Source organism: Aethalodelphis obliquidens, unplaced genomic scaffold, assembly GCF_003676395.1.
Source record: "Aethalodelphis obliquidens isolate GAN/ISIS:26980383/991018 unplaced genomic scaffold, ASM367639v1 scaffold16, whole genome shotgun sequence".
Classification (NCBI taxonomy): domain Eukaryota; kingdom Metazoa; phylum Chordata; class Mammalia; order Artiodactyla; family Delphinidae; genus Aethalodelphis; species Aethalodelphis obliquidens.
The window spans coordinates 28,529,611-28,545,497 of record NW_020837960.1 but is presented as its reverse complement, the minus strand read 5'-3'; the positions used below and the strand labels follow the sequence as shown (position 1 = coordinate 28,545,497).

Sequence of the window (15,887 nt, the reverse complement as noted above, 5' to 3'; positions counted from 1 at the left end):
GGTCTTAATAAATGCTGGCTTCACTCAGCTTTCCTTTTCCTTCCTTTAGTTAACATACGAATTATGGGAGGTAAAGGCATCCCTTCAGTTCTGATGTTTCGTGTATTCGGCCCGAATCTGAATCAAGTATCTTTGACCTGAATCAAGCATCATTGACCTGAAAGCAGAACATGATTATTAGCAGCTATAAACAAGGATGCAAAGATCCCTTCTAAAAGCTTCCAGTGTCAGATGGAACTCACTGATTCAGACTAATAACTACGACTGCGCCAACCAGCCCAAGACAAATAACAAGTGTGTTAATGAGTGAAATGGGATGAATAAGGGAATGGTGCAAGAGTTTTCGGGTGGTTGTGTGCAGAGCAAGTCCAGACAAGATGGGTTTTGGAGGGGGGTGAGGAGTGGGATAGGAAATCATCACCTCGGTCCAGCTTATCGGGAAAGGCTTTGACAGAGAGGTCCGATTTTGGAATTATTTTAATAGTGGTAGGAGGGGGGTTTTGAGCTAGACGTGAGGCGGTGTTTCAGGTAAAGGGTGTGTCCTGAGAAAGAGTTCAAAGGGCAGAGAGGATCCTGCTGTAGAGGAAAGGAGACACCCAGCCACAGCCAACATTATTCAAGATCAGTAGGGAAGGAGTAAATCACTGACCCATAACAAGAGACGGGTGGCATCCGTGGGTGAGGCTCCTGAAATGCTGGTAGCAGTGTGAGCCTTTGCAGAGGTGCAAAAATGTTTCCATGGGCATTGGCTCACGTTTAGGGCCCTAACTTAGAGTGAGGGGCAGGGGACTTGGGGCCATTCCAAAGCCAAAGTGATTGGGACTTATTAACTTGGACAGCAGATGGCTTAAGGAGAGACCTAAATTCTCTTCATTTTTTAAACAACTCCTTTGGGAACTTCCCTGGTGGTCCAGTGGGTAAGACTCCATGCTCCCAATGCAGGGGGCCTGGGTTCAATTCCCAGTCGGGGAACTAGATCCCACACGCATGCCGCAGCTAAGAAGCCCATAAGACCCAGCGCAGCCAAAATAAATAATAAATAGTTTTAAAAAATAAAATAAAATACATGACTCCTTTGGGAGCCGTGTGGCTGCCTCTTCTTCATTTCCATTAATGGCAAAGTCACAGAAAGGTTTTGAGTTTCAGCGGAAGAATATAGTAGAGACAAGGAAAAAGTCGTGATTCATATGAATAGGAGACAAAAGGACAGTTTGATCAGAGGGCTATAAAATTTAATTCCCAGGAGTTCTTTCTGAAGAAGCGAAACCTCCTCTGTCTTCACACTACATTTGTTCATGAGCCCTCGGTCTGACATTTATGACATTCAATCAATGGACATTTGCTAGATCCAAGTTCATAAAGACAGAATGTAACCTTAGCATATCCAGTACCCAAGGATTTGCCTTTATGTAGGTTTCAGATCCCCTTTAGCTCATGTTTCAGGAAATCAGCTCCCTCCCTCCTATACCTCAGTTCCTACTGCATCTCCCATCACTTCTGCTCGTCGCTTCTGCTCACACAGACCTTCACCTATCTTCAAACCAGCAACTTCCCTCCACACAGGCTCACTGACTTGAATGTGAGCCTCCAGAGAGGAGAGATGTTCCCCTATCACCAAAAGTGGAAGAAGGAGGTTGGAAGTGGATGGTTCTGGACAGAATGTAGAAGTAAACACACAGCTACACACAATTCTTAAAACTGATGGTATGGAAGACTGCTGTGTGTTCACCAAATTCTGTCTCCTTTTCCTCCCAGCAAACCGTAAGTCTGATTTCTGTTTCCCTTGCAGCCACTTGGGTGATATGACTGAATTTTGGGGAATGGAAAGTGGGCAGGAGTGATGCATATTACAAGTTCCCACAAGCTCCTCCAACCTGGAAAAGGATTAAGAGGCCACAGGGGCACAGAAGCACCAGATGGAAAGAACCTGGGCCCTGAGTGACTGTGTGGATGCCTCGCCCTGCCAGCAACGCACAATGGAGGTGATGAGAGAGAGAGAGGGAAACCTTTATTGTGTTGGGCCACTGAGATGCAGGGGGGGTGTGTGTTACAGTGCGTGGTCTATCCTGACTAATACACATGGAGATTAGAGGGTGGCTTCTCTTTGGGTTATAGATACACTAGTGCCCACGTTAAGACAGATCACCTGTGGGAGGGTCTGGCCATGGTGCCTGAACTATGGGGCCAGAAACGATGAAAGAAGATAAACAGATGTTTAAAGGAATTGGGGTAGCATCAAGTGAAAATGTAAGATGACATCTAAAAATCTATTCCATGCCAAGTCTGTTCAACACAGAAAGAATATTCTTTTCAACAAATGGTGCTGGGACAGCTGGATATCCACATGCAAAAGAATGAAGCTGAACCCATTCCTTATACTGCACACAAAAATTAACTCCAAATGTATCAGAGATCTAAATGTAAGAGCGAAAACTATAAAACTCTTAGAAGAGAACATAGGAGTAACTCTTCATGGAGCTGGGTTAGGCAAAGCCTTCTTAGATATAACATCAAAAGCCCAACAACAAAAGAAAAAAAATAAATTGGACTTCATCAAAATTAAAAAAAAACTTTTGTGATTCAAGGGACATCAAGAAAGTGGAAGGACAACCCACACCGTGGAATAAAATATTTGCAAATCACATAGCTCATGTGGGACTTGTATCCAGAAATCTTACAACTCAATAATACAAAGACAAATAACTCAATTTAAAATGGGCAAAAAAATCTGAATAGAAATTTCTCCAAAGAAGATACACAAATGGCCGACAAGCAACAAAATATGTTCAAAATCATTAGTCATTAGGGAAATGCAAGTGAAAACCACAACGAAATGCCATTTCACATCCACTAGGATGGCTGATATAAAAAAGACAGACAGTAATGTGTTAGGGAGGATGTGGAGAAGTGGAGCCCCCACACACTGCTGTTGAGAATGTAAAACGGCACAGCCTTTTTGGAAACCAGTTTGGCAGTCCCTCAAATTGTTAAATGGAGAGTTACCATACGACTCAGCAATTCCACTCCCTGGTATGTGTACACCCAAGAGAAAGGGAAACTTACGTCCACAAAAAATCTTGTACGCGAATGTTCATAGCAGCATTATTCAGAGGAGGTAAAAAGTGGAAACAACCCAAATAGCCATTAACTGAGGAAAGTATAAATAGATGTAGTCTATCCACACAGTGGAATATTATTCAGCAATAAACAGGAATGAAATACTGATATATGGTACTACTTGGATAAACCTTGAAGACACTGTTATGTACAAAAAGCCAGTCTCAAAAGCCCACCTATTGTATAATGTCATTTATATGAAATGCCCAGATCTATAGAGAAAGAAAGGGAATTGGTGGTTGCTTAGGGCTAGGATGGGAGAGAGAAGACTGAGGTGGAATGGGACTCACCTCTAATGGACACAGAAGGTGACCAACGTGTTCCTAAATTGATTGTGGTGATGGTTGCACAACTCTGTGAATATGCTAAAAAAAATCATTGACCCGTACACTTGACATGGGTGAATTGTATGGAATGTGAATTATATCTCAATAAAGCTGCTGAAAATTTATTCTGAATTATATTCTATTTGATTATATAATTGTATATGTCCATCCACAGAATGATATGATGTCCCAGTACAGAATAAGTGGGCTGCAAGTGATAGACCTAAGATTAAGGTCCAGCAGGCATTGCTCAGGAAACCTGTCCTATCATCAGAGATCGCTGGGCTGGATTGCCCACAGCTCCCCAAGGCCTATGGAAACTTAAGCCAGTCTATGCCTAAGAAACTTCAAAGGGTACCTTGCATTGGTGTGCTAGTAAATATTTATCAACTGACTCTCTGGTGGGGGGAAAAAAGCCCTGTTTTGCAGTGCTTTGCCAATTTCCCCAGTGTAAACACTCCCACCATGGACAATTTCTAGCTACCAACATGAGATCACTGAATGTAGCCTTGGAAAAGAGACAAGTGATAATATGTCATCATATGGTATTTCCACTATAGAGATATAACAGATGTAAATCATCTCAAAAGCTTCACAAATAGTAAAATGTAGTAAAATAATTAGGAAGTTACAAGTTTTGCACATTTCATACCTTTGTTTTTAATATAATTTATTTAATTGTAAGTTTTGTTGGCTTAATCGTAATAATGGATGGGTTTATCAACCAATTTGCAAAATTCCTGAACATGTAACCATTGGCTCTCGAGAGGTGGTAGAACTGGTCCAGGAGCCACCAGTCCCTTAGTTTATCTCAGCCTGTGATAGGTCAGAGCAAGAGAAGAGACCAATGGACAAAGTTTCTCTCTCCTCTCACCTCATCCATCCCCACCCTGCCCCACCATTAACTGAACAGAATGCCCTGCCTCCCTAATGCAGAATCGGGCAATTCCTGGAAGACTGTAAATCTACTGGGAGTTTTGCTTTTCTTCCTATCTAAATAAAACGTCTGGCTTTATGGTTCTTTTCGCCATATTCACTTGCATCTCCGAATATTCTGTCCCACCCTCATCCCACTCCCAAAGAAAAATAACAAGGGAATAAGAAGCAGACAGGCATGGGACTTCCCTGGTGGTCCAGTGGTAAAAATCCACCTTCCAATGCAGGGGACGCAGGTTCGATCCCGGAGTGGGGAAGTAAGATCCCACATGCTGCGGCGCAACTAAGCCTATGAGCCAAAACTGCTGAGCCTGAGCACCTCAACTGGAGAGCCAGTGCGCCGCAAACTACAGAGCCCACATTCTCTGGAGCCTGCGTGTTACAACTAGGGAGAGAAAACCTGCACGCCACAACCAGAGAGAAGCCCGCGTGCCGCAACGAAGACCCGATGCTGCCCCCACACCCCCGAAAAAAAGAAGAAGAAGAAGAGGGCAGGCAGGAACAGCAGCCGGTTTAGTACCTTCTCTGCTCTCTCCAGAAAGGTAACACTCTGGTCCCTTCCATTCACAATGAGTGAATTTTGAAGTTATAAGAAAGGAGGCTTGAGTCTACCACTGCCACCCTAGAGTCAGGTGAAACTTGTCAAAGAGCAAAATTTACACGGAAAAGTGTAAAGACATTTTCAGGCTGTTATCTTGACAGCTTGAGGTAATATATTTAGAACAGAATCCGGGCTTGTTTTGTTTGCCTATTTTGTTTGTCAAAATAAATAGAATCTTTTCTCTTGAGGATTAAAAAAATTATTTTACTTTATTCTATTTATTGACTGTGCCATGTGGCATGCGGGATCTTAGCTCCCTGACCAGGGATCAAACTTGTGCCCCCTGCATTGGGAATGCAGAGTCTTAACCACTGGACCACCAGGGAAGTCCCAGAACCTTTTTTTAAATTGAAGAATAGTTGACTTACAATATTACATTGTGATTCAGCAATTTCAGGAGTTTTAGGTGATTCAGCATTGTGGTTCAGTATTCTTATAGATTACACTCCATTAAAAGTTATTACACACCCATTTATGGTAAAAACCCTCCAGAAAGTAGGCATAGAGGGAACTTACCTCAACATAATAAAGGCCATATATGACAAACCCACAGCCAACATTGTTCTCAATGATGAAAACCTGAAACCATTTCCTCTAAGATCAGGAACAAGGCAAGGTTGCCCACTCTCACCACCATTATTCAACATAGTTTTGGAAGTTTTAGCCACAGCAATCAGAGAAGAAAAAGAAATAAAAGGAATCCAAATTGGAAAAGAAGAAGTAAAACTGTCACTGTTTGCAGATGACATGATACTATACATAGAGAATCCTAAAGATGCTACCAGAAAACTACTAGAGCTAATCAATGAATTTGGTAAAGTAGCAGGATACAAAATTAATGCACAGAAATCTCTTGCATTCCTATACACTGATGATGAAAAATCTGAAAGAGAAATTAAGGAAACATTCCCATTTACCATTGCAACAAAAAGAATAAAATACCTAGGAATAAACCTACCAAAGGAGACAAAAGGCCTGTATGCAGAAAACTATAAGACACTCATGAAAGAAATTAAAGATGATACAAACTGTTGGAGAGATATACCATGTTCTTTGATTGGAAGATTCAACATTGTGAAAATGACTCTACTACACAAAGCAATCTACAGATTCAATGCAATCCCTATCAAACTACCAATGGCGTTTTTCACAGAACTAGACAAAAAAATTGCACAATTTGTATGGAAACACAAAAGACCCCGAATAGCCAAACAATCTTGAGAAAGAAAAATGGAGCTGGAGGAATCAGGCTCCCTGACTTCAGACTATACTACAAAGCTACAGTAATCAAGACAGTAAGGTACTGGCACAAAAACAGAAATCTAGATCAATGAAACAGGATAGAAAGCCCAGAGATAAACCCACACACATATGGTCATCTTATTTTTGATAAAGGAGGCCAGAATATACAATGGAGAAAAGACGGCCTCTTCAATAAGTGGTGCTGAGGAAACTGGGCAGCTACATGTAAAAGAATGAAATTGGAACACTCCCTAACACTATACACAAAAACAAACTCAAAATGGATTAAAGACCTAAATGTAAGTCCAGACACTATAAAACTCTTAGGGGAAAACATAGGCAGAACACTCTATGACATAAATCACAGCAAGATCCTTTTTGACCCACCTCCTAGAGGAATGGAAATAAAAACAAAAATAAACAAATGGGACCTAATGAAATTTAAAAGCTTTTGCACAGAAAAGGAAACCATAAACAAGACCAAAAGACAACCCTCAGAATGGGAGAAAATATTTGCAAATGAAGCAACTGACAAAGGATTAATCTCCAAAATTTATAAGCAGCTCATGCAGCTCAATAACAAAAAAACAAACAACCCAATCCAAAAATGGGCAGAAGACCTAAATAGACATTTCTCCAAAGAAGATACACAGATTGCCAACAAACACATGAAAGGATGCTCAACATCACTAATCATTAGAGAAATGCAAATCAAAACAACAATGAGGTATCACCTCACACCAGTCAGAATGGCCATAATCAAAAAATCTACAAACAATAAATGCTGGAGAGGGTGTGGAGAAAAGGGAACACTCTTGCACTGTTGGTGGGAATGTGAATTGATACAGCCACTATGGAGAACAGTATGGAGGTTCCTTAGAAAACTAAAAATAGAACTACCATAGGACCCAGCAATCCCACTACTGGGCATATACCCTGAGAAAACCATAATTCAAAAAGGGTCATGTACCACAATGCTCATTGCAGCTCTATTTACAATAGCCAGGACATGGAAGCAACCTAAGTGTGCATTGACAGATGAATGGATAAAGAAGATGTGGCACATATATACAATGGAATATCACTCAGCCATAAAAAGAAATGAAATTGAGTTATTTGTAGTGAGGTGGATGGACCTAGAAACTGTCATACAGAGTGAAGTAAGTCAGAAAGAGAAAAACAAATACCATATGCTAACACATATATATGGACTCTAAAAAAAAAAAATGGTTCTGAAGAACCTAGGGACAGGCCAGGAATAAAGACACAGATGTAGAGAATGGACTTGAGGACACAGGGAGGGGGAAGGGTAAACTGGGACAAAGTGAGAGATTGGCATGGACATATATACACTACCAAATGTAAAATAGATAGCTAGTGGGAAGCAGCTGCATGGCTAGTGGGAGATCAGCTCGGTGCTTTGTGACCACCTAGAGGGGTAGGATAGGGAAGGTGGGAGGGAGACGCAAGAGGGAGGGGATATGGGGAAATATGTATACATATAGCTGATTCACTTTGTTAACATTGTAAAGCAATTATACTCCAATAAAGATGTTTAAAAAAAAGTTATTACAAAACAGTGGATATGTTTCCCTGTGCTGTATAATATATCCTTGTTGCTTATCTATTTTATGCATAGTAGTTTTTATCTCTTAATCCCACACTCCTATCTTGCCCTTCCCACCTCTCTCTCCCCATTGGTAACCACTAGCTTGATGTCTATGTCTGTGAGTCTGTTTCTGTTTTGTTTTATACATCTGTTTGCTTTATTTTTAGATTCCACAAAAACAGACACATAGATCAATGAAACAAAGTAGAGAAACCAGAAATAAACCCACACAGCGATGGTCCATGGCCAATTAATCTACAACAAAGGAGGCAAGAATATGCAATGGAGAAAAGACAGTCTCTTCAATAAGTAGTCCTGGGAAAACTGGACATATAATAGAGTGAGATTAGATCATTTCCTCATACCATATGCAAAAATAAACTCGAGATGGATTAAAGACCTAAATATAAGACTTGAAGCCATAAACTCCTAGAAGAGAACATAGGCAGAACATTCTTTGACATAAATTGTAGCAATATTTCTTGGGATCTGTCTCCTAAGGCAAAAGAAATAAAAGCAAAAATAAACAAATGGACATAATTAAACTTAAAAGCTTTTACACAGCGAAGGAAACCATGAACAAAACGAAAAGACATCCATGGGAATGGGAGGAAATATTTGCAAATGAAATGACCAACAAGGGGTTAATATCTAAAATATATAAACGGCTCATACAACTCAACAACAAAAAAACAAAACACCCAATCAAAAAATGGGCAGAAGACCTGAACAGACATTTTTCCAAAGAAGACATACAGATGGCCAACAGGCACATGAAAAGATGCTCAACATCGCTAATCATCAAGAGAAATGCAAATCAAAACCACAGTGAGATACCACCTTACTCCTCTCAGAATGGCTGTCATCAAAAAGACCACAAATAACAAACGTTGGTGAGGATGTGGAGAAAAGGGAATCCTCCTACACTGTTGGTGGGAATGTAAATTGGAGCAGCCACTATGGAAAACAGTATGGAGGTCGCTCAAAAAACTAAAAATAGAACTACCAGATGATCCAGCAATTCCACTCTCGGGTATCTATCGAAAGAAAATGAAAACACTAATTTGAAAAGATACATGCACCCCAATGTTCATAGCAGCATTACTTACAATAGCCAAGGGATGGAAGCAAGCCAAGTGTCCATCAACATACAGCTGGATAAAGAAGATGTGGTGTGTACACATATATACGCAGTGGAATATTACTCAGCCATAAAACAAATGAAAGTCTGCCATTTGGAGCGACATGGATGGACCTAGAGAATGTTATACTTTGTGAAATAAGTCCGAGAAAGGCAGATACTGTATCACTTATGTGTAGAATCTAAAAAACAATACAAACAAGTGTATATACCAAAATACAAACAGACTCACAGATACAGAAAATAAATAGAACATTTAAAGATAGAATGCGGGGGCTTCCCTGGTGGCGCAGTGACTGAGAGTCCGCCTGCCGATGCAGGGGACGCGGGTTCGTGCCCCGGTCCGGGAAGATCCCACATGCCGCGGAGCGGCTGGGCCCGTGAGCCATGGCCGCTGAGCCTGCGCGTCCGGAGCCTGTGCTCCGCAACGGGAGAGGCCACAGCAGTGAGAGGCCCGCGTACCGCAAAAAAAAGATAGAATGCGGGCTGCTCAAAGGCCCCCCAGGAAGCAGGGGTGAGGGTGTTCTTCTCCCTTCTCCTGATGAGCTGGGGTTCGTCCTGGACTCCTAGGCAGGATTCATCAGTACCTCCTCTGTGCTTCCACAGCTCTCGGTTTATTTTTCTATAACTGCACCCAGTCAGCACACATTTGTTGAGCACTCAGTATGTCCTAGGCAACTGGGGATATAGTTATGAAATGACCAACTCAGTCCCTTTCTGCAGGGACCTTCAAAGTCTATTGGATGTAAAGCAATTATACTCCAATAAAGATGTTAAAAAAAAAAAGTCATCACCTTGTATTACGATGCTGCACACACACATCTATGTCTGCTTCACCAGGAGCCCAAACAGCACAGCAAAACCGCCTTCCAAACCCAGTAGGTGCTCAGTAAAATTTGCTGAATGCATGAAACAGGTTGGAGGGAAAGGCTATTCCGCAGGCCCAGGCCTCTGAAAGCTCCCAGGGAAAAATCTACCCTGAAGAAACCTGACACTCTTCTATTTGTCAGAATTGGGACACAAATTTCCCAACTGCCATCTTCCCCATGACTTACACAAATGAGTGAATGAATACATGAATCAGTAATTTAAGAGCAGCTTAAATTTCTGGGTCAGAGACACCCTGAAAAGAGAGTAAAATGATTGTTCAAAAGATGAAGATGCCTGGAAGTGGCAGTTTCTGACTGCTGAGAAGGAGTCTATTTTTAACCAGCCATTGCATAAGAATTTAAGAAATGTCTTTTGAAAAACTGAATGAAGACAAAACGGGAACCCAGGAACAGATGGGAATGTTCCAGCCCCTTTCAGCCGTGCCCATCTATCATCTGCATGACTGCAACTATCCAGGACACAAAAACAAACACCCACAAGGAGACACGTAAACATTCAAGCACATACGTGTCTCACACGTGCAGGGCCACCTGTGACCAGGAGGACAACTGGTGTCTTTTGGTTTTAGCAAATTAGCTCTTGAAAAGAGAAAAGTATTTTATAGGCAAAATAGCGTACAGTAATTTCATAGGCAAAATTAGTACAAACTGACTGGGCTTTTGTTAAGTAGGTGCATTCTCCTGCTGTATTTAAAACGATCGCCTTGATCATTTTACACAAATCAAACAGGGCCTCCCGACTTTGGAAGATAGTTTATCTGATGGAGTGAACAGCTCTTTTCATCTGTAAGGAAATATTGTGGAAAAGTCAAATGTTTACATCCTTTCCCAAACAGTGTTACATCCAACAGGAAAAACAAGTACGAAACATATGTAAGACTCCACCACACAACTCATCTCGCTCTCGGTGAACTGCACCCCACCACTAGACAGTCAATGAAGAGAGACACTGCTTCACCTGTAACAAGAGCAGTCTTCGTGGTCACCCAAAGAACGTGGACTCCGTTCTGCAGCCTGGCGTCCATGGGAGCGCAGAATGCTCCAAAAGGGAGCGTCCAGATCTCTCTCACTTCATAGGCAAGGAAACGGAGGGCTGCAAAGCTTGCAGACTGAACATGAGGTCCGGGAACACCTTTAACTACATTCAGCAGGTTGCTTGTCGTCCCAGACACCTTCTCCACCTGGCTTCCTCCATTTGTTGCTGGAGGCCCACCTGTGTGGGCTTGTCTCCAACGTGGTCCCCAGATGAGCATTACCAGTAGCACCTGGGAACTTGTTAGACATGCAAATTCTCAAGCCCCACCTTAGACCTGCCGAACTAGAAGCTTTGGGGTGGGGTCGAGCAATCTGTGTTTTGCCAAGCCTTCCAGGAGATGCTGACATTTCTTAAGGTTAGAGAGACACATCCTCTACATGTGTCTCTAACGGATACCGTTAGAGAGATGGGTTTCTTAACCTCTGGCTTCCAGCTGGGCCTCGGCCAAGGAGAAACCCTGGCAGGAGGTCCCCAGACTCACTGAAGAGGAGTGAGTTAAGGGTATTTTTTTCCCCAGGTTCCCTACCTGTGAGATTGCCTAGGACTGGCTGCATCCATGCACCAAAGGTCACTGGACCTCTCAGGACAGTCTCTGAGCCGTGCGACTCATTCCTTCTTGATCCAGTAACTACCCCCTCCCCTGACTCTACAGGTCTAGGGGTGGCAACAATCCCTACTGCTTGCTCTAAAATGCTGCTCCATCCTTGGTGATTCCCCATCCACATCTATGTAAAGGGTTCCTTTACTCAGCCCTCCTCTAACTATCCTGATTTAGATGTGCTTCCTGGGATCCTCACCTGATACAGATAGAAAGCTGCTTGCCTGGGGTGATGGGTAAGGAGCACAGCTTTTATGGGACTTTTCTAACTTGGAATAAGACTCTTTCTGCTTCTCTCCAACTTCAATAACAGGAACGACTTTGGGAGAGTTCCAGATACCGTATTTACAGCAAACGAACATAACATTTATTTATACTAAACATGACCATTGATGTTTATTGTGTAATTTTCAAGACACAGCTGTTTCTCCCCAGAGATCACCTAGTCGGGATTTCTTCTTTTCATCCTCTCCCCTCTCACTGTTGTACAACACGGAGCAAAAGATGTGGCTTCTGCTGACTCGGACCCGATTTGCTTTTACCTGCTGGTCCATCTCCTAAGGCCTCTGCTCCCAGACTCTTCCTTCCCTTTAAATTCACTCTGCCTCTTGTTTGTTGTTGTTGTTGTTTGGGAGCCTTTTGTTAAGGCGAAATACACATAACGTAACACTTACCATCTTATAACCATTTTTAAGTGTATGGTTCAGTGGCATTAAGTACGTTCCCATTGTTGAGCAACCAACACCGCTGGCCATCTACACACTCTTTTTATCTTGCAAAACTGAAACTCTGTACCCATGAAACGATAACTCCCCATTCCTGCCCCCAAGCCTCTGACAACCACCATCCTACTTTGTGAATTGACTAAGGATGTCACATGAGTCAAGTCTTACAGAATTTGTCTTTCTGTGATTGACTTATTTCACTTAGCATAACGTCCTCAAGATTTATTCGTGTTGTAGGATGTGTCAGGATTCCCTTCCTTTTTGGGGTTGAATACAGTTTCACTGTATGAATAGACCACATTTGTTTATCCATTCATCCATCAATAGATGCTTAGGTTTCTTCCACCTTTCGACTACTATGAATAATGCTACTATTAACAAGGATGTACAAATATCCATTCACGTCCCTCCTTTCAATCCTTTCAGGTATATACCCAGAAGCGGCACTGCTGCATCACACGGTAGTTCTATTTTTAATTTTCTGAAGAACCTCCATACTGTTTTCCATAGCAGCTGCACCATCTTACATTCCCACCGACAGTGCGCAAGGGTTCCCTTTTCTCCACACCCTCACCAGCTACTTTTTGACAGCAGCCATCCTAATGGGTGGGCGGTGGTATCTCACTGTGGGTTTTTAAAAAATGTTATCTCCTCCACCTAGAATGCCCTCCCTATATGCCCATTAAGCGCCTTGCCCAGTTGAAATTAATCTCCTCCTTCTTTGTATTATCTTAACACTTCGGACTGCATTTGAGCATCTATCATTCCCCCCTCCCTTTCTCCGGGTTTTTATCTGCCTGTCTCCTCAGGTTGGATGCAAGTTCCTTTAGGGCAGCTGCCCTGGCTTGTTCATCTTTATATCTTCCATGGTGTTTGGCCCAAGGCATTGCACAGGTTCATCCAGTTAGTGGCAAAACCAAAATCAGACCCAGGTTTCTCAACTCTCAACCAAATACTTTTTCTGCTGCTGAGGAAGAGTGGAACCACATAAAACAAAAACAAACAAACAAACAAAAACATTGTGCTGCCTTTGAAAAGGAGATCTGGCTTCCTGACATTAACGACTAGCCCCGTCAGTTTCTTACCAACATATTCCCAATAAGCATACCAACAACATCGTGCTCTCAAATACGTAGAGTTCATGCCGTGGTCCGTGAGGACCAGTGACAGGATTTCTGACAACCAGCCCTGAATTGTGGTGCACGTGAACCGACTCTCCCTTTGGATCAGATACAGGCGGGTCTTGTTTTCACCATTAGAGCTTGTCCTGATCTGTTTTAATCCTGATGTGTTTTCACGGGCTCTCTTTCCTCTGAGGGATTGATACTCCTGTGTCCTTCTTGCCTGATAAAGATGTCAGTGTTCTCACAGAAAATCCAGAAAGTAAGTTACAGGGCAGGAAGGATATCTAATCTGGTGTTGAAGTCTTTCATGATGCTGTAAGGGGACTGGCCCCAGCATCTCCCAGGCATCCGCTTGTTTTCCTCCAATCTGCGGGATGAATTCCTCAATTGTTTTGTCCTCATGTCAACTCTTTAGAGTTTTAGCCACAGGAGTCTCCTGGAGATTATGATTTAAGCCCCTGATCAAGCGGCCGACATCCTGCTGACAAGACCGCCTTAAGCTCCAACGGCCACTCAGATCTTCCAAAAAGCATCTTTCTTATCACTTCAGGGAAGAGGCCTCCCTTTGGGGCGCTGAAGCACCAAGTGGGATGCAGTGAGATCACAGGATAAAGGCGACTTCCTGCTTTCGGTCTCTTTGATTTCTTCTTTAGAGAATCTAAGAGGAAAAGAGAGAGAGATGGGAAAGCCCACGTTCCTCCTTTTCAAGGTCTTCTCGGGGAACCTGCCACCCTTAGCAGGCCTTGAGTTTGTCATCATGACGAGTTCCATATATCCCTGGAAGAGGGTTGCAAAAGTGTGAGAGGCCACACAGAGCTATCTGATGAGTTCCCACTGTAGGACCTGGATGGTGAGGCCAGGCGTTAACAGCCAAAACATCCCTGTGTGTCCTTCACGTTGCAAGTGAATGAATCATGACACGACCTGTTGTTTTTGGAGGCATATCTTGATCTCTGCGGCGGACGCTGCTGTTCTTCCTGCCGCCAGAATTCCCGTCACTACTTGTTTCAGCGGGAGCATTGAGCATCTCATCTGTGTCTTGGAGAGATGGAACGTGACACAGTTTTTCCAGGGGTGGGCTGCCATTTTTCATGAAAAATTCCAGACGTTCCCTTGTTAGACACAACTTCCTTTTATCGCCAGGCCCCCTCCTAGGGAGGCGCACTGCCCTCAGTCACTTTTGAGCCTCGTGGGACATGGATTCCTTGTCAAAGTCTTTCCTCCCACCGTAGTTGGTCCTTATACTCATGTCTGGATTGATCCCAATCCAGGAGAAAAACATGGGCCAGTTGCTGTCATCTGATTTCAAAATACACTGATTTGGGGTCAAATCTAACTCAAATTTGAGCTTCAGTCTGTGCCTGCCTTCGGCTGCCGCCATGATGGGCTAGGAGGAGGGGGCGTTTACGGTACGGCGGTCAGGAGCGAAGCCTTCAGCAACCTACTGCTTTGTTTTCATGGCTTGTCTCTGCCGTTAGCTGCGTAACCTTGGCCCAGTTACTCGATCTCACTGAACGTCAGTTTGTTCATCTGTAAAATGGAGAGGTCATCGCATCCAATCTCCGTAACAGTCATGCCAAATGAATCCGCACAAAACATTTAGTGCAGTGCCAGACACTACTAGTGAGTAGAGGATGCTGGATTTATCTGGTATGAAAGTAACTTCATAGAGTGAGCTTTAGTAACACAATGTAGTAATAAGAAGTCATTTCCAGGCTCCCCTGGTGGCGCAGTGGTGGAGAGTCCGCCTGCCGATGCAGGGGACACGGGTTCGTGCCCCGGTCCAGGAAGATCCCACATGCCGCGGAGCGGCTGGGCCTGTGAGCCATGGCCGCTGAGCCTGCGCGTCCGGAGCCTGTGCTCCGCAACGGGAGAGGCCACGGCAGTGAGAGGCCCGCGTACTGCAAAAAAAAAAAAAAAAAAAAAGACGTCATTTCCAGGGACTTCCCTGGTGGTCCAGTGGGTAAGACTCTGTGCTCCCAATGCAGGGAGGCTGGGTTCGATCCCTGGTCGGGGAACTAAGATCCCGCATGCGTGTGCAACTGGGAGTCCACATGCCATGACTGAGAGGTCCACATGTCGCAACTAAAGATCCCACACAGCGCGGCGAGGATCCCACGTGCAGCAGCTAAGACCCGGCACAGTCTAAATAAATAAATATTTTTTTAAAAAAAGAGAGAAACATAATAAATCATTTCCAGAGCCCTCTGCCGTAATGAGCCTTGATCCCTGGAGCACCAAGCAGGACCCTCAGATTTATTCTCAACCCTTTACTGTTCTTACTTATTTACTCAGTTCCTCCATTGCCCAGACCTGCCCTTGTCCAAAGGCTCAGTGGCCTCCTCGCTGTCTATTTCATTCAGGACCTGATGATGAAACTAGGCAAATGCGCAAGCTCTTCCAAGGTGTGAATTCCTTCAACACCTTCAGGGCATGTGCCAGCCCCGTGCTAGACGTTAGGGATATACCTTGAGCCAGGGGAACGTGGTCTCTAACTTCATGGAGCCTACTTGGATTTGGGGTTAACATGGTCACTCTGCTC

The 15,887-nt window shown here is 43.5% G+C and overlaps 1 long non-coding RNA gene across 1 annotated transcript in view; it reads right to left on the bottom strand.

Moving 5' to 3' along the window:
• Positions 1-15,276: 15,276 nt before the first annotated feature.
• LOC113625734 (uncharacterized) overlaps positions 15,277-15,887 on the bottom strand; it is a 43,287-nt gene continuing 42,676 nt past the window's right edge. Inside the window, exon 16 of the long non-coding RNA XR_003434829.1 lies at positions 15,277-15,490. This is a non-coding gene — a long non-coding RNA (uncharacterized LOC113625734). The remainder of the gene's footprint in view (positions 15,491-15,887) is intronic.